At 42.6% G+C, this 18,340-nt stretch overlaps 1 long non-coding RNA gene across 1 annotated transcript; it reads right to left on the bottom strand.

Moving 5' to 3' along the window:
• Nucleotides 1-521: 521 nt before the first annotated feature.
• LOC109305385 lies at nt 522-13,741 on the bottom strand. Its single transcript, XR_002099614.1, has 3 exons — nt 13,654-13,741; nt 9,923-9,928; nt 522-532 (listed from the first exon to the last, which is right to left on the bottom strand). It is a non-coding gene; the product is annotated as an uncharacterized LOC109305385 (long non-coding RNA).
• Nucleotides 13,742-18,340: the final 4,599 nt, after the last annotated feature.

Genomic DNA, 18,340 nt, shown 5'->3' on the forward strand with positions numbered 1-18,340 from the left:
ATGCTGTAAGTTCACCTGGTGCTGCCAGAAGTCTAGATATAGGGCTGCTGTGGGGGTAGAGAACAATTCTGGAACCCCTCCTAATCTTGGCACTCTGTCCAGATGCTCCTCTTTCCCACCCCTATTTACAATACTGACTATTCTACCCTTCCATGCTAGTGAAAAAAAGTGTGCCTCATGCTGATCCAGATTCATATTGTTGCTTGTGAGCCCTGTTGAAAGATTACAAAATGTCTGATTTTTCTGGGTCTGAGAGAGGAAAGATGCTTTATTAGGGACAGGGGAATAGTTCATTGATTAAAGCACTATTTTGGGATCAAAAAAAGAGAAAAGATTAATTCAGCTTCTTATTCCACCATCCACTTTTTATGTGGCATTTTGACAAACTCATTTTGCATTTTTCAAAACTCATTTAGGAGCTTGAATTTAGGGCCTTGTTATACTGTAATTTTGGAGCTCTTAATCCCTGGATTCTCTGCCCATTAACACCTGAAATGAGCTTTAAGCACTCATTATGTGGTTCAGAGTTACACTATGCCAGGGCAGGATTATCTCTGATCTGTGCTACCCATCTTCTGTTGCACTAAGTTGTAACCACTGTTGCTTTGTGGGGTCGGCCCAACTCTCAGGATCTCAATATTGCACTGTTAGACAGGAAGATGTGACACAATTGCACATATACAAACACACAAATCAATTGGATGCATACACACACACACACTACCAGCTCAGGCACATAAACATCCAAACTAGTCTAGACATATGCATACCTATCACCAATTCAAGCACATACACTATACACCCCAAAAGTTAGACAAAAATCAATTGTCCATACCCGCACACTCAGTACACATACGCAGATCACTAATTCATATATCATACACACAATGACACACACACACATATACACACACACACACCAGTTCACACACATACAACCCACTTACACACAGGTAAGTTCTTAACTTGGATGGCATGGTATGTATGTGTGTGCTTGGGGTACCTGGGATATTTGGGAAAAGGTTAAGGTGTGAGAGAGAGAGTTAGTGGAGGGAGTGAAGGTTGCCAGAACTCAGATTAGAACTGGTGGACTAGAGAGAAGCTAGCTGAGGAACTGAGGTTTGGGGTTACTTAAGGTATATTGGGGCTGGAAAATGAGGCAGACAGTTGAGATAGTGGGGGAGGGGGTGGCAGATAAGTGGTGGCAAGGAAGATAAAGCCAGGAAAGAGAGGCAGGCAGAAACCTGGGAGCTTGGGGCTGGAAACAGGCTGACAGCTTACAGACTGGGGGCGGGAGGGGCAGATAAGTGGTGGCAAGAAGCAAATGGTCAGGAACCAGACAAAAACCCAAATCAGGGTTTCAAAATAACAGGTTTATTAAACAGACAACACGCTACACATCCCAATGAAGTTATTGGTTCACACACATGCACACACACACACAAAAGCACTCACAATGGCAGTAGGAGAAAGAGACTTAGTGGAAGGGCTGGAGTCCAGGTAGGGAAGAGAAGCAGAGTCCAAGTCCTTGGTTGAAGAGGGGGTAGGGAGTGATAGCTACCTGATGAGGCTGGAAAGGGGTCCTTGTCCAGTAGCTGTTGTCCAGAGGAGGGGCACCTGCAGGGCCTCTGGGTGGATAGGTGCTGTGACATGGTGCTGGTCCAGATGAAGAGGGAGTCCCAAGGAGTCAGTCTTCACTACCCCTTTTTATGGGGCAGACTACCTCTGATGTCCTATGGGGAGGGCCTGTCCAAGCAATGTCAGTCCTGTTCCAGAGGGTTCCAGCTGTTCTTACTGAGCATGTGCAGCCTTGGCACAAAGGTGGGTTGCCTCATCTTTTGTTTCTTGAATGCTGAGTGTGGTTCCAAGGGCTGGGTCATGGTCCAGGTATTGGTATTGATGGTTTGGTCATTCAGAGGGAGCTATTTTTTGACCTACTGCCATTGTCTCTCAAGCACCCTCATTCATCCCCATTCATTCAGGAACCAAGTTACATTGGAGGGGTAGGTGTGAATCATGGGTTACACAACCGGGCCTGGGGTCAGGATGGAGACTTGACAAACAAAATGGAAACTTGACGTGACTTATGATAACTTACATATGTAGGCCTAAATCATATAGTACCAGTAAAACAGTAATATAGAACAGTAAAAATCAATATAAACATAATAATTATACAATATATACAAAACAAATACAACTTGCTACCAAAATAAAATGCTGAAACTTATCCTATGTCCTATGCCAATAGCTGAGGTACAATCCAGTCATCCTAAAATTTATTTTGCAAATACTGGTGATCTAATGTGTATTTCACAAATGAATACTGTATTCAGTACTTAGTGAGTCTGTCAGAGCTAATCATTTTGTCTACTATTATACAACCTCCTCTTTCTAGTCTACCTTAAAATTAAATTGTTCATAGAGGGATTTTGACGGTTTATCAAATATTTCTGAAAAAAGAACAAATGTGATTTTCCACAAAAAGAAATCCCATATCTATCTATCTATCTATCTATCTATCCCTTTATGGTAAATGTCAAATTTTCTATGGAGGGGGCGAACTGTTCCAAAATATGTCCAACAAGAGATACTGTACTTAAAAGTTCCATCCTAGTGGGAAATTTTTTGTTTCTTCCTGCAAACTTTTATCCACATTTTCACTAAAGAAAGAACCCAGACAAAATAATCTTTTTTTCTTTGTGGAAAAAAAAATGTTTTCTTTAGTATAGCAACCTTGCTTCACATGGGATCATGCAATAGATTATTTAAGTGTTATTTACAATAGGAATTGAGATGGGTTGACCTCCTACTGTTCGTTGTCAGCATCTTATCCAAAAACAGTGGGAGCAAATCTGCCTGCCACTAAATTCAATTTATGCTGTTTTGTATCTTCCTTTCAGCAGAGAAACCTGCTAGATGAGCTACTGAAAACAGATGTACATCACCAGGTGAAGAACAAGTGAGTCCTTTTGAATTTCTTTAGGCAGCTGACATTATATCGTTTAAGTGTCTTATTGCATTTGTCTATATATGATGAAGCTGAGTCACACCTGAATGAAAAACCATCAGCTCCCCCTGACAAATATAAAAGCATTTTGTATACTTAATGTAGTGGGCTGTTACTCCTTTTGCTAGGCCCAGAAGCTAAACTTCCCCCTTTTCTCTCTCTAATTAAACAAAATAATGAAACATCAGCATCTTCCCTCCCCCCTTATCCAGGCCAAGCGTGTCATTACAGTGCTTTAGTGTTCCCTTTCTTCTCATCTTCCCTCCTTCTTTAGTGTTATCTTTCTGAGAGCTTTTAATTTTCTGCCATGCAAGGCAATCATCCCTATCAGCTGGTTCAGAGCTCCTAGGCAGACAGACTATTGATCCCAATGCCCTTGCAGCTGGGCTCTGGACCCTGAGCGATGCACCTTCTTACACTTCACTTAGATTTCAAGTTGATATTAAGGTACATAGAAGTGGAACAGAAATCAGTTGAACCATGATTTATCTGTTTTTCCAAATAATGAAGACAACAATTTAAATACTTAGCTGGCCAATCCTGCTGTAATAAAATGGACAGGTTATAGAAATATTTCTTTAAAATACAGAGATACATTCTTTCATGGTCATTTTCATTGGATAAAAAAGGTGTATTTTTTGTCATAGTCTACAGATGGTTTAAATCCAAATGGATTTTAAGCTTGTTGTGGCTCCTTATATTGCAAAATGAAAATAAGATAAACTGTCTTTGATTCAGACACACCAGAAAAGAATATGTTAGAAAGGACATATTTGCATTTTTATAGGGTTGTAAATAGAACATTATTAGCAGTGCACAGGTTTCTTTGATCCCTCACCATAAGTGTGGAAACCGGAATCTGACCTCTCACTTAAGGTAGTAGTCAACCATCAATCATCTGGATCACTGTGTACATGTAAGAGGTCTAGTCACCAAGACCTTTGATGTGTAGGCCTAGGCAAGTGCATGGAGGACTGGAGGCTGCCCAAACCCTACCATCCTCCATTTACTGAGACAGAATCCAGAGGCCAGATTGAGTCCAGACTTTCAGTGCCTCAACGGTTTTAGCTTCTGCCAGAAAGCAACAGATTAAAACTGCTAGTGACTGGCTAATGTCTTAGTGAGGGCATATTTCTGTCAGGGTGATGTCCCTTAGCCTTTTTCCAAGCAAGAAGTACCCACAAGCAGTGGGGCTTTTGAGATGCCCTATACTTGCCTTACTCTGAGTGTTGCACTATTACGGTATTTTATAGTTGCTACACCACCATAAGTAGCCCTACCACATTGCCACCAGGCCCTCTAGTCAGATGTAGTTTATAATCATACCCAGAACCCTGTTGCCATAAATAAGTGAAGTAGAACCTGAACCTGTGCAAAGTAAAATGCCAGAACCTAGAGAACCCTATGACTTTTTTCCCTTCCCGCTAATTTTAGTAAAAATTTCTTACACGTTTTATTGCTTTATATTCCTCATCTGAATAAGTGACACAAGACAATCAAGTACTTGATCTCTCTCTCTCTCTCTCTCTCTCTCTCTCTCTCTCTATATATATATATATATATATATACTGAAGTGTATGTCTATCTGTATGTATGTTTGTTTATAACTTGAGAATGGTTGTTCCTGTCAACGATAAAGCTTTTAAAATCACTGAATAGCAGCTGAAGAAAATTCTAGATGGGTTATTTATCACTGACTATTTAAGGGAACAATGCTTTTCACACAGAGAGTTATATGTGGCTTGCTCCAGAGTTGGTAGTTGAAGAAGGCTGTATATATTGGCGCCAACAGCAAACACGGCAAACATTGTTTACAAAGAAGTTCTACAATTAAAAATTATTCATTTAGATATCATTTGAAATGTCTCCCCATGTTAAATATTTCATGTTAAATATGTTGTACTATGTTCTTTAAAAATAAACAATATTTTTACCTAAATATGTTGAATTAAGTTCTTTGAAAATAAACAAACACTGCAATTACAAAAAAGAAAAAAAAATGGGGGGCGAAGAGGTTCTTTTGCTAGTTCACATATAAATAAGATTTAGAACAATTTATCTTTTCCACTAAAGAAAGGTATTAATATATTTGAAGTTCATCATTCCTTCCATGTAATTCAGCTGTTTAAAGTTTGGTCCAAGTAGTACATTTACTTGGTCCCAATTAACTTCAGTAACAATTAATTTCACTTTGCTTTATTACATCTATTGTCTCCTAGGATGGGCAGCTCATGTATGGGAGAAAGAACTACTTTTTACTCTGCTATCAAAGAATAACATTTGGCACAGAACACCTAGAGATATTTCATTTTGGGACACACTCAACATGGCCACGTCCAAACAAGTGTGTCTGTGAGATATCGAAGACCCATCTGTAGCACCACACATCACACATTCCGGCATTCCTCATACTGCTACATTGCAGCACAGGTACTGATTTGATGAACCAGGGGTAAAAAAAAAACCTGCACAAAAAAAAGGAAGGTGGCGCACATAGAGGCAGCACACCACCCAAAACTAGAACATGGCCAGCTGGAGCCATGATCCAGTTGCTGGCCATCCTCCCACCTTCAGGAGTGCTGTGGTTACAGCTTCCCTGGTCCCCAGAACCCCAGGTAAGGCTGCTCGTCTCCTACCCCACCCAGGGTAACCTGTCATGCACCAGAGTATGTGTGGCACAGGTGTTCCCTGGGGACAAGTATCAGTAGCACAAGATGTACCACTACTACTTGTCTCCGGGGATCCAAACATCTGCACACACCTGGACATTGCCCATATATCATACAAAATGCATATTTCTTCAAAACCTCCCTGCGATAATCTGCCAATTTCTTAGAACCCTGCTTAATATGTGGTTAGTAATGTCAGAGAAATTATTTCTGACCTTCAGGGTTTTTTTTTTTTAAGAAGTGCATGTAGAATTAATGATAATATTGAAGATAGCAGACTATATAATTATGAAGAATTTCTAATATGATTTTTCTTCTCTTTGCTTTTTGTGAATCCTAGGGAAATAGGGTGATTTTTTAAAAGTGCTTAAAAGTATAAATAAAAATATATTTATAATATGTAGGAATCAGCATATTGATACAGCAATTATTCTTTTTAAAAACACACACACACATACGTGTGTGTGTATATATATATAACGTGTGTGTGTGTAATTAGTAAGTTGGTGGAGTTCCAGATAGGAATGTATGCTGCAACTATTGAGAGCCTCTCTATATAACAGGTTACTACCAAATTTGTAACTAATTGGCAGCACAGTTGGTTGTAAGTGTTGTTTGTACTTTCGTACCACTTTGAAATATAGCAGAAAATAATTCTGAGAGTGTGTTTCCCTGATGGAGATGAAGGGCATTACATGGTGATTCTTCTCCTAGAAAATTTTCAGCAGTCTGACTTTTGGTAGTGCAATTAGACCTTCTGAAAAAAAAAATCATGACTGGTTTGGTGGGTTCCTCCTAGTAAATTGTTTGATAGAATCTCAGAGCAAATATCCCTGTCTGTTGCTAGCAAAATACAGGACAGTTGCCCAGAATTTTCCAGATGCATTGATATAAACACAACTGAGCAGCAGGATGGGTGTGGGTGTGCATTCATGGTTGTGACAGGAGAAAAGCTGCCAGGTAGCAATAACCCCAGTAGTGTTCATTGTAGTAAATGTGCCTCCAAAATCATAGTTTGAAACTCACTGAGGCCAATGGTAGATAACAGGGGCTTTGCCAGTGAACATCTAAGTCTCCATGGTGAGGGACCAAGTGGGGCAGAGGCAGGAGCAGGGGTAAGGTGAGTGGGGCAGGTAGCTCATCCAGGGGCATGGGGGGGGGATCCTGCTACTGTGCACACCCCAGTGGAGGCCCTGCAGGGCACATACTACCCCCATCTGTGCATGTTGGAGGTGGGCTCAGCTTTTTACCACAAGCCCTTCTGCAGCTGGCCCAGGGGTGACCCAATGCCACATGCATCCCACCATTGGGCAGGCAGGAGACAAATCTTAGCCCAGCAGTGGACGCACATAGCACCGAGCTTCATCTGGGCCAGCTGAAGTGGGGTTCAAGGCACAGAGCCCAGCCTGCAACAGCAGTTGCCTCCACCCTACTCACAGATCAAGGGGTCCACATGCCCTGGTTGCAGCAGCTGTGAAGGAGGGACTGGGGCAGGGGCAGGCCCTGCACATCCAGGGTGGAGCATGGGACAGAGCCATAAGCAGCTCATTTGGGGGGTGTGGGGATGCAGGGGGTACACAGTCTCGGGGGGCATGTGCCCCCAGATCTACACGCAGGGTGGGCTGAGGCCAGGGGGCTACTGGGTTCCTCCTGGTGGGGGTATTATGCTGGGCTGTACTCAGGCCAGGCAGCAGCAGCAGTGCTGGGAGTGGGGTTATGGGGTGAGGCTTCAGCCACCTGAAAATTCACCATAGCCCCCCAACTCCCCAGTGTCACCACTGCCCACCTCAAGCACAGCACAGCACAGCCCAAACCCCCACATAGGAAGAGCCTGGTGCAGTCTCCCAGCTTCAGCCCACAGCAGCAGCCCACCCTCCCCCTCAGGGGGGAAAGGGGCAAGGGGAGGGCTCTTCCCAGTGTGGGGTTGGACTGTGCTGTGCTGTGCTGTGCTTGGGGTGGGCAGTGGCAGTGCGGCTAGGGAGTCGTGGGGGGGGCAATGGTGAATGTTCGGGTGGCTGCAGCCCCCTCCTTCCCATAGCCCCACGCCCAGCACCGCTACCTTCACCCAGCCTGAGCACAGCCTGGCCCCCACCAGGAAGAGCCCAGTGCCACCCTGGCCCCAGCACAACCCAGCTCACTTGCAGATTCGAGGGCACACACCCCCTATGCCCTCCTGGACTGTGTGCCCCACCTTCTCTGGAACCCCTGGATGGCTCCATCCCACACCCCACCCGGGCTGTGCAGGGCCTGTCCCTGTCACAGCCCCACTCCCTCCCTCATCAGCATGGGGCAGGGGGCAGCTCAAGGCCCCAGTGGTGTTGGAGGAAGCGGGGCATAGGCAGATTCAGGGACTGGCAGGAGTGGGGAAAAAGCAGAGGCCCAGAGGGCACATGTTCCCTGGCCTCCGCTTATCCCACCACCTGTCCCAGCCAGGGCCCCACTTTCCCCACAGACTGACCTTCGGGGGGGGGGGTGCACATTACATCTTGGGTTGCTTTTTAATTCAAAAAGTGATTTCCTACTTAAAAAGGTTGGAGACCACTTTTTTCAGTTCTTCACAGTAGATTCCTGTGGTTCTGATCAATGATCTCTCCAGGTATATCAACCAGGCTAACTAATCTATATTTTCCCAGATACTTGTTCTTCCCTTTCTTAAAGATGAGCACTATATTTGCCCTTTACCAGTCATCTGGGACCACACCTAACCTCTGTGAGTTCTCAAAGAGGATAGTGAATGGCTCTGAAATTACCAGTTCCTTCCAAACAGTTCCTTCAGTACCCTAGCATGCATCCTATCCAGCCTTGCCAACTTGCAAGCATCTAGATTCCATAAGTGATTATAACCTATTACTTTTGTAGGAAAACCGCCAGTTTTTCTTTTTTTTAATTTATTTTAAAATGCATTCCCTCCCCTTCCCCAACCATTTCTGACTTTTTCTCTCCCTCTCTATTCCCTATAGATAAATATAAGTAAGCTAAGATGTAGGATAAGCTTTAACATTTTATTTTAGGTAGTAAGTTTGATTTTTTTCTCCCCTCTTTGCAAAAAAGTGCCCTGCTATTTTGATATAGATATCCACTGTTTTATAAGTGATAATTATTATATTTTGTATTGATTTTTTTTACTGCTTTTATATTGTGTGATTACTGTTTTAAGCCAATATATGCAAGTTAGCATAAGCCATGTCAAGTTTCCATCTTGTAATGTCAAGTCTCCATCCTGTCCCCAGGCCCGGTTGTGTAACCCATGACTCACACCTACCCCTCTTATGTAACTTGGTTCCTGAATGAATGGGGATGAATGAGGGTGCTTGAGAGACAATGGCAGTAGGTCTAAAAATAGCTCTCTCTGAATGACCAAACCATCAACACCAATACCTGGACCAATGACCGAGCCCTTGGAACCACCCTCAGCATTCAAGAAACAAAAGATGAGGCAACCCACCATTGTGCCAAGGCTGCACATGCTCAGTAAGAACACCTGGAACCCTCTGGAACAGGACTGACATTGCTTGGACAGGCCCTCCCCACAGGAGATCAGAGGTAGTCTGCCCCATAAAAGGTGTAGTGAAGACTGACTCCTTGGAATGGCATTTCCATCTGGACCAGACCAGCTCCACCGCCTATCAACCCCAGAGGCCCTGCAGACAACCCCTCTCTGGACAACACCAAGCTGAAGGAGACCACAACTAGTCATCGAGGACCCACTTTCAGCCTAGAATAAGTAGATATCACCTGCATATTTCCTCCTCCAATTTGGACTCTATCTCTCTTGTCCCAGGCTTCAGCTCCTGCACTAAGCCTCTTTCACCCCTGCTGCCATTGTCTCTGTGTGTGTGTCTCTCTCTCTTTGTGCAAAGGATCCAACAAAATATCATGTCACCATCTCCCCTGTTCAATAAAACCGCTATCATTTGTAACCCTGAGTTGTGTTGTGTTTTACTGATCCCCAATGCCTTCCCTATCTTAAATTCCTGTCTCTGTCTCTCTCTGAGCTCCAGTTCCCCCCCCCAACACATTTTCCTGATCTCTCAATTCTATCTCCCCTTTTCTGCCCCCTCTTAGCTCCTCTTTGTCCTTTTTCTGCAAGCTCTTAGCCCTGTTTCTTTCTGCAAACTGTTAGCCCCTCTCCTGCCACTTTCTACATCCCCTCAGCCCTGTGGCTTTCTGAATCTCTCAGCCCTACTCCCAGTTTTCCTCTCCCCATGTACCTGTTGGCTCCCTGTAGTCTCCTTGCTCTGACTCCAGCCTCTGGGCTTCTCCTCAGTATCGCTCCTTTGCTCTGCCAGCTTTCTGCTTTCAATTAACACCAATTAACATTAAGTTACCCCACTTCCCTCCAGTCTGTTGGTTCTAATCCCAGCACTGGCAACTTTCATCTCAGTCTCTACCAGCAGCAACCTGAATTAAACCCAAGCCTCAGCTCCTCAGCCCAGCTCTCCCTATGTCTACTGGTTCTAATCCTGGTCCTGGCAACTTTCACCCCCTGCACTTCCACTCTCTCTCTTACCTTAACCTTCCCGCAGGTATCACAAGTACATACATGCACACCACAAATTAGGAACTCACCTGTGTCTATGTGTAGGTGAATGTTATGTATGTGAACTGATATACATGTATGTCACTGTGTGCATGATATACGAATTAGTGATCTGTGTATGTGTATTGGTTGTGCAGGTATTGGTAATTAATTCTGGTCTAATTTCTTTTGGTCTGTATAGTGTTTGTAGGTGCTTGAGTTGGTGATAGGCATGCATTTCCGTAGGCTGGTAATTTTGGATGTGTATGTGCCTGGATTGGTAGTGTGTGTGCGCACACCTGGTGGGGGTGCATGCACCTGGAGTGTATATGTGTGCCTAGGGTGTATGTATGCACCTAATTGATTTTTGAGTGTGTTCATGTGCAATTGTACACCATGCCCTGCTGTCTAACAGTGCAATATTGAGATCCTGAGAGTTGGCCTGACCCCACAGGGCTACAATCCAGGCTATTTGTTTCCTTACCCTGTCTTCCTTACCTAGCTGCTCTCTTCATCTGGTAGGTTCCCTTGTTTGTGAAGACTGAAGTAAAAATGTGTTAAATACTTTTCCCTTCTCTACATCTATAAATAAATTCTCTTCCACATTCTTCAAAAGACCTAAGGTTTCTTTGGTCTTCCTCTTGTTTTTCAGATACTTATACCCTTATACTTGTATCTTTTTCAGATACCCTGTTTTATTCCCTTTTATATCCCAGCTGCATCTGCAATAGTGCATTAGCCTTCTTAATTTTCTCCCTGCATGCCTTTGCAATGCTTGTATACTCTTTTTTAGTAGTATGGCCAAGTTTCCATTTTTTATGAGATTCTTTTTTGAGTTTCTTATCCTTGAAGAGGTCATTGTATATGTAAGTTTTTATCTATTGTTGTCCTTTCCATTATTTCATCTCTTTGGGAAAACTTACTCCTCTACTCTTAAAAGAGCTTACTTAAAGTACACCCTGGACTTCCTTCATCCTCAGGATCTGGACCATAATTTAGTGTAGTTTAATAAGCATTGTGCTAGTGAACTAATGAAAATAAGTATGGCTAGTTGGCTTGGACCGGCCAGTGTTGAGAACCCAACATAAGGTGGCTGTGTGCAATATTGCAAATTATTCAGCTTCATTTTTCTCAGTACATTGGACAACCCTAATATCACACAAAAGAGCATGCATTTGTTTAGTTTTTGTTTTGGGGGGGTCAGATTTAATTACCCAGATTGAACAGAAATGCATAGGGAACTGGAAAAGACAGCTTATTGGTACACCTCCTCTCTAGACAACTTCGTTTCAGATATCCATAGTCCAGCTAGAAAAGCTAAGGGAGCATCTGAGCTCCACTTGCATACAAAACAAAACAAAACAAAACAAAAACTTCTAAGTGAATAATTATGTGTTCAAAACTTGCATTTAAACAGTTATGAGATTCCCATATGTGTTACAGAAATCTGATCTCTTTGCGGCTCTACTGAGCAAAAAAAATGCTTCTGTTTGCTATTGATCTTTCACCAATGCCCCACTTGTTGAAATGATCTTTTTGGATGGAAAGCATGTTAGAATATATAGAGCATACATTAGTAAAGTATAGGAGACTTTTATGGGAAAATATTTGATGAGAGTGAGAAGGCTGGATGAAGCAGTATCTGGAACTCTGCCAGCCTGCAGGGATCTCATTGCAAAATTGCAAAGTCCATGGGTTTCTCTGGTAAAATGAGAAATCCCTGTTTGCCTCTGGTAAAAGGTAAAATCCTTGGTTTACTCTATTTTCCCATGGGAAATGGAAAACCCAGATCCCTGCTCATCACCAACACAATCTTCCATCTGCCAAACAGCACAAGAAATCTTGGATGCACCCACGCTCCAAGCATTGACATCTCACTGATTATGTCAGCATCAAGAGAAGAGACAGGCAGGATGTCAGAGTGATAAAGGCCATGAGAAGTGCAGAATGCTCGACTGACAACAGGCTTATAGTCTCCAACCTGAATATATGGATACATCCTAGTAGATGACCACAAGGCAAAAAAGCACCCAAAAATCTCAATGTCTCCAAATTGAAACAGGAGAATGTGAAACAGGTAGTTCTTTGTTGAAGAATTGTGCAGCCATCTAGTAACAATTGATGTAAACTTGAATAATATTGAGGAAAATTGGGCATCCTTCACCCTGTCTACTCAGCTGCATCCAATACTCTCAGTTCCACCACATGTAAATATCAGAACTGGTTTGATCAAAACAATACTGATATAGCGAGACTACTGAATGAGAAACATTGACTCCATAAGGCCTACTTAGAAGACAGCACTTCAACATCTAAGAAGCCTTCAATAACATCAAAAGGATTGTCCAATGCAAACTCAAATGCAAAACTCATGGCTGAGGAACAAGGTCAATGAGGTTCAGTCCCAGATAGGCAGAAACTATATGAAGAACTTCTATTATGCTCTAAGGACAATCTATGGGCCACAGTCATCAGGAACATCTCCAGTATTAAGTGCTGATAGCACCATATTGCTCATCAATAAAGGAAAGATACTGCAGAGATGGGCAGAACACTTCAACAACATCCTCAATCAAGAATCATCTATTAGCGAGGAGGCAATTGATCAACTGCACCAGGTAGACATTAACGTATCTCTTGCTAATCCTCCAATGCTGACTGAGATTGTGAAAGCAATTAACCTGCTGTCAATGGTAAAACACCTGGAGCAGATGCTATACCAGCAGAAGTCTATAAGGCTTGCACATGGCTTTGAAACTGACTGAACTCTTCCAGGTACTATACCCTAGGAGTACAAGGATGCATCCATTGTCCACTTCTACAAGAAGAAAGACAGTAGACAATACTGCAACAACCATTAGGACATCTCCTTGCTGTCAATAGCTGATAAAATCCTCACCAGAATTCTGCTGAAGCACCTTGTGCAACATATTGAATGAGAGCTCTTGCCCGAGAGGCAGAGTGGTTGCAGGAAAAGAAGCAAGAGCATAGACATGGTGTTTGCAGCTTGTCAACTTCAGGAGAAATGACAGGAGCAGAACTCCAACCTATACATGACTTCCATTCACCTGACAAAAACATTTGATACAGCCATGTAGGAAGGCCTTTGCAAGATTGTGGCAAAATAAGGTTGCCAAAGAAATTCATTGAAATGGTTCAGCAATTCTGTGGTGGCATGCTCGCTCATGTTGTGGATGACGGTGAGTCATCTGAACCATTCCCAGTCACCAGTGGAGTCAAACAGGACTGTGTGTTGGCCCCAACCCTCTTCAGTATGATGTTCTCTGCTATGTGTAACTTTCATGACTGTAACACTGGAATTGATATCAGTTACCAGATGGAAGACTCTTCAATTTGAGACTACAGGCAAAGATGAAATTAAAGGAAGTGACTGTTCATGATCTTCTGTTTGCTGATGACTTCCCTGAATGCCAAATCTGAGTCTGATTTTCAACAGAGTATGGACCATTTCTCTTCAGCTTATGACAATTTTGGTCTCACAATCAACACTAAGAAGACAGAAGTGATTCACCAGCCGGCACCAGGAAAGCTTACATAGAACCTACCATCACAGTGAATGGCCAGTCTCTCCAGGCAGTGGACAAATTAATTTATCTTGACAATACACTGTCGCATGTGGTTCACATCACTGATGAAACCAATGCCAGAATTGCTAAAGCAAGCTTAGCTTTGGCAGACTATGTGCAAATGTTTTGGAACACAGAGGCATCAATCAACAAACAAAACTGAAGGTTTGCAAAACTATTGTGTTGCCAGTCCCGATGTATTCATATGAAGCCTGGACATTCTACAGATGTCACACTATGAAGCTAAACCATTTTCACATGTGCTGTCTGAGGAAACCAATGACAATAAAATGGCAAGACAAGTTCCCAGACACTGAAGTTCTTACCTGGGCAGGCTTTCCAAGCATTCACAATCTTTTGATTAAATCAGAGATAAGATGGACAGGCCACGTCACCAGGATGTCAGACAAGCAGCTGCCAAAGAACATATTTTACAGGCATCTAAAAGAAGGAAAGCACTCTCAGGGAGGACAGAAGAAGCACTTCAAAGACTCCCTCAAGTCATCCTTGAAACATTACAACTTTGACCTGAAGTCCTGGGAAGATCTTGTTCATGATTGTTCTATCTTGTGAAGCCTCATCCATACTGGAGCTACTGTCTAGGAGTGGAAAAGAACTGCTGAGGCTGAGCAGAAGTGTAAACATCACAAATCTCGCAAGAGCAGCATGTCCATTGTTGATCAAACAACTGAAGATGGCATCTCTTGCTTAGTGTGCATAGACAGTTCAAAGCACAAATTGCTTGGATCAGCCATTCATATGTTCACAGAAACCAAACCAACCAGTGATGTTATAGTCATTTTCAAATTTGAAGGATGGAAAACAACAACAGCAAGCCCCCTCCCTCACTGGTCGGGATCAGGTTCACTGTCTCCCACCCTCCCCAGTGCCCTAGATCCCCACTTTCTCCATCCCACCCCTTACTTGTGGCTGCCTGCTTGTCTGCCTAGGAGAGGCTGGCTGGGAAGGGGTAAACTGCCTGCCCATCTGTCATTGCCACTACTGATGCTTCTCTCTGGGCTGGGATCAGCTGGAGAAGATCTGAAGCCTGGCAGGAGGGGCTGGGGCTGGGCAGGCAAGTTAATCCTTCCCTGCCTTCTCCCCTAGGATAGATTGTGCAGGCAGCCACAAGTAAGTGGAGGGAGGTGGGAGGTACTGGGAGGGGGACCCCAAGGATCAGGGGGAAAGCCCAGAATGGGAGGGGGGATTTTTACCTTTCAGGATTCTCAGATCCAGCTGGCCTGAACTGTGACTGCTACAAAGTCAAGTGAGCATTAACACTAATAAACATTTGTGCAGCTCACAGTGTAACTGTTAGGGTGACAATATTTAGATCTTGGGGAGCATTTGATCTGTGGCCTAATAAAGCTGCTAGCCATAAGGCAAAATGATATATTAAAAGTATATTGCAAGACTCTTAGGAAAACAGATTTTGCTTATGAATGCTTATGCTAAGCCAGCCAGTTGCTTATGCTAAGTAATCACCTTAATTGTGTCAACTATATTCAAGTGAGTCTGTGTAAGTTTGTGTGCTGTGAATGAGGCAAAGTCTTATGAATGTGGGAGATGGTAAACATGGGACAGAAAAACGAATTGGAATGTGAAAAACAGTGCAAAATTGGTAACAGAATCCTAGATGAACATATGCAAATGGGTGAATAGTGATTGGTGAAGAAGCTTCCAGGTTTTGGTCAAAGTCCACCCATTGACTGAAGAAGTGGGGTGGAGGTCTTGGACATGCACTCATAGCAAAAAGACATGTAAATGAATGAAATGCATAGGCAATTCCATGTTAATGAAGTAAACAGTAAACAGAGGTGGAGCTTGAAAGGGGAGGAGATATGGGTGGAACATAGGAGGTGTGAGTGTGGAGTGAATGTTAATGAGCATGAATCAAGGTGTATAAAATGTGAAAAGAACTATTGTTCATTGTGGTTCCCTGGTTTGTTGGTTTTTTGGGAGCTAGTCCAAAGCTGTCTCCATTCTGGATAAAGCTGTTGCAAGCAACGTGTGCTGGTGTTTGCTTCCTGCTTGCTCTGGCAAATGAGGAACAAAATCCACAGGCAATTTGCTCGTCATCTCCCTAGTCATTGGGCACCACATGGAGTTGGGGTCTAACAGTAATATGTAACAAGACCCTTAGAATGAAAGCTTTCCACTAGTGTGGATAGTACCTTACTATACAGGGTTCTACATTCTGTTGTCTAGTCCACTATTGCATTTTAAACTTGTTCTTGAAATATGAAATGATTACATAAATATCTCATCTTTTTAAAAAATGTCTTATTAAGGGATCTCTAAACAAATAGCAATTAAAATGCATCGTGTACTGCATTTACCTGAATCCAAGACTACTTCAAGTTTAAGACAAGCATCCAATAATTAGATTCTGGACATGAAAAATTATAAATGTGTTCTAATTTTCCATGTCTAGAATATAACTATTGGATGGTTATCATAAATTTACCCCCCCCCCCCCCTCACAGCTACAGTGGGGAAAGCAGCAGCAAGGGGCCTGAATTCAGGCCCTTCTCCCCTGCCACCTTTTTCCACATTACCTGTACCTCCCATAGTGCCTGTGCCCTTGCTACCAGCAACCCCACATCTGCCCCTTCTTCCTGCCCCCTGTAGTCTCTGATCTCCCACCTGGCTTCTATAGCCTCCAACCTTGAAATACTCCTGAAGATCCCTGCGGCCTTTGTCCCACTAGCATGTCCCCCAAAGCCTGTGTTCCCACCCTCCCTGCTTACTATTCATAGTGTCTCTGTAGGCAGAGCTGCCACCACTGCAAGTGCTGATGTATTGCTGTGCCAGGGCCAGAGTTACCCTCTGCTCACTGCTCCAGGCCAAAATGGGACCAGAGCCATGCCATAGATGAGCAGTGGGAGAAGAGGAGGGGTAGAGTTTGAGGGAAGGCAGGCTGCTGCTTCAGTTTTAACTCTAACCCCAGCCATGGGTTGGGGCTGGAGTCAGCCATGGCAGCTTCCCCTCTTCCAGCCTTGTACCCAAATTCAAGATGAGGGGCTTTTCCCTACAGGCTGAATGGGAGAAAAAGACTTCACACTGGATTTGAGTAAATGCAATCAAGTGATGTAATATATGAAGTACTGCATACAAAATGAGTACAAATGATAAATTATGGGATTATGAGTTGCATTATAACTTTACTTGCTTCCACGGACCTTTGATTTATTCTAGCTCAGATGTTGATCCATTCATCTATAGAAAATATTAAAATATTCCTGGGTTTTACTTTTTCTTTCCTTTTTTGGTACTTCTGCACCTCTTTTTGCTTCATGTAGCCTTTGAGGGACAGCTTGTCATTAATGAAAGAAAACATGCTTATGGCATTTCCATATAGAGGTGTTGGTCTTAAGGTGGTGTAAATTTTCATAGCTCCACTGACACGAGTGGACATAAATCAGGTTCCATTAATTGGATGGCATGTCCTAGTATTTGTGCATAGCCCTTTCAAGTCACTTTGAAACATATACCTTTTCAACTATGAGTGAAACTATTCATAGTTCTGACTTTGGTTTTCCTTCACCTTGAAAATGTAGTTTTGTTTAAAAGGTTTTGGGTAGCGGGCCTTGTCCTGAAAACATTTCATATATACTGGTTTGTACTTCAAGTAAATTAAAAACACTGCACTGCATTTCATTTCCCCCCCCTTCAAATATCAGATAATACTGAATTTGTTCTGTAGGCAAAGCCCAATGTTATCTAGCCACTGCCCCCCCCAGTCTTATAATCTATGTTTTTGCATTTCCATAGTTAGCAACTGGGCACTGCATGAGGAAAATCAGCCTCCTAACATGCAGGGATTAACAGTAAATCAGTTTGTTGTTGTTGTTGTTAGTATTTCCTTAACATAGGATTAGGTACAGAAGACAGCTTCTCTGGCATAGCAAAGTTTTAATGATTGATTTTTATCTCTGAATTTAGCAAAATTTAACTTGGGGCTACAATATAATAATAGCAAAGACAATCAAAGTGAAATAGCAGAGGGATGTGTACTGCAATTTCTCTTGGTGGAAAGAAAAAAAAACCCAAAACAGATAATTTGTAAAAAATAGCCACATTCATTCCCATTTTAGATTATTCCTGCAATGTTGGAAGCAATTAAGAATTGACTTTCTATTGCTACCTTTGGTGCCTCTTTGAAGACATGTGTAACTTGTGTGCTAAGAGTAGCTGGATGTTTAATAAATGCCTGGTATATGTCTCATTTTCCCTATTTATACTGTTTTAAATCTCATATCCAAACTTGATGTGGAAAGGAAATAGAAAAATGTATGCATCTCTTCCAGAGTAGTCATTTCTGCAGTGTCATAAATATCTTTAAAGGATTAAAAGCACTCAAAATAATGCTTGACGTCATGTACATTATGAAATATTCTTAAACATTGTGATTTAAGCATGCACTTTAACCCCTACAAACTTATCTGAGAATTTATATCCTTGCACAATTCTGGGAATGCCCAATACACTTATATTATGTGTATGTTTAATCTTTTTAGTCAAATATTAAAAATATACTTACTGTTCTAGGAAA

Source organism: Gavialis gangeticus, unplaced genomic scaffold (assembly GCF_001723915.1).
Source record: "Gavialis gangeticus isolate Ggan-Ray unplaced genomic scaffold, GavGan_comp1, whole genome shotgun sequence".
NCBI classification, from domain to species: domain Eukaryota; kingdom Metazoa; phylum Chordata; order Crocodylia; family Gavialidae; genus Gavialis; species Gavialis gangeticus.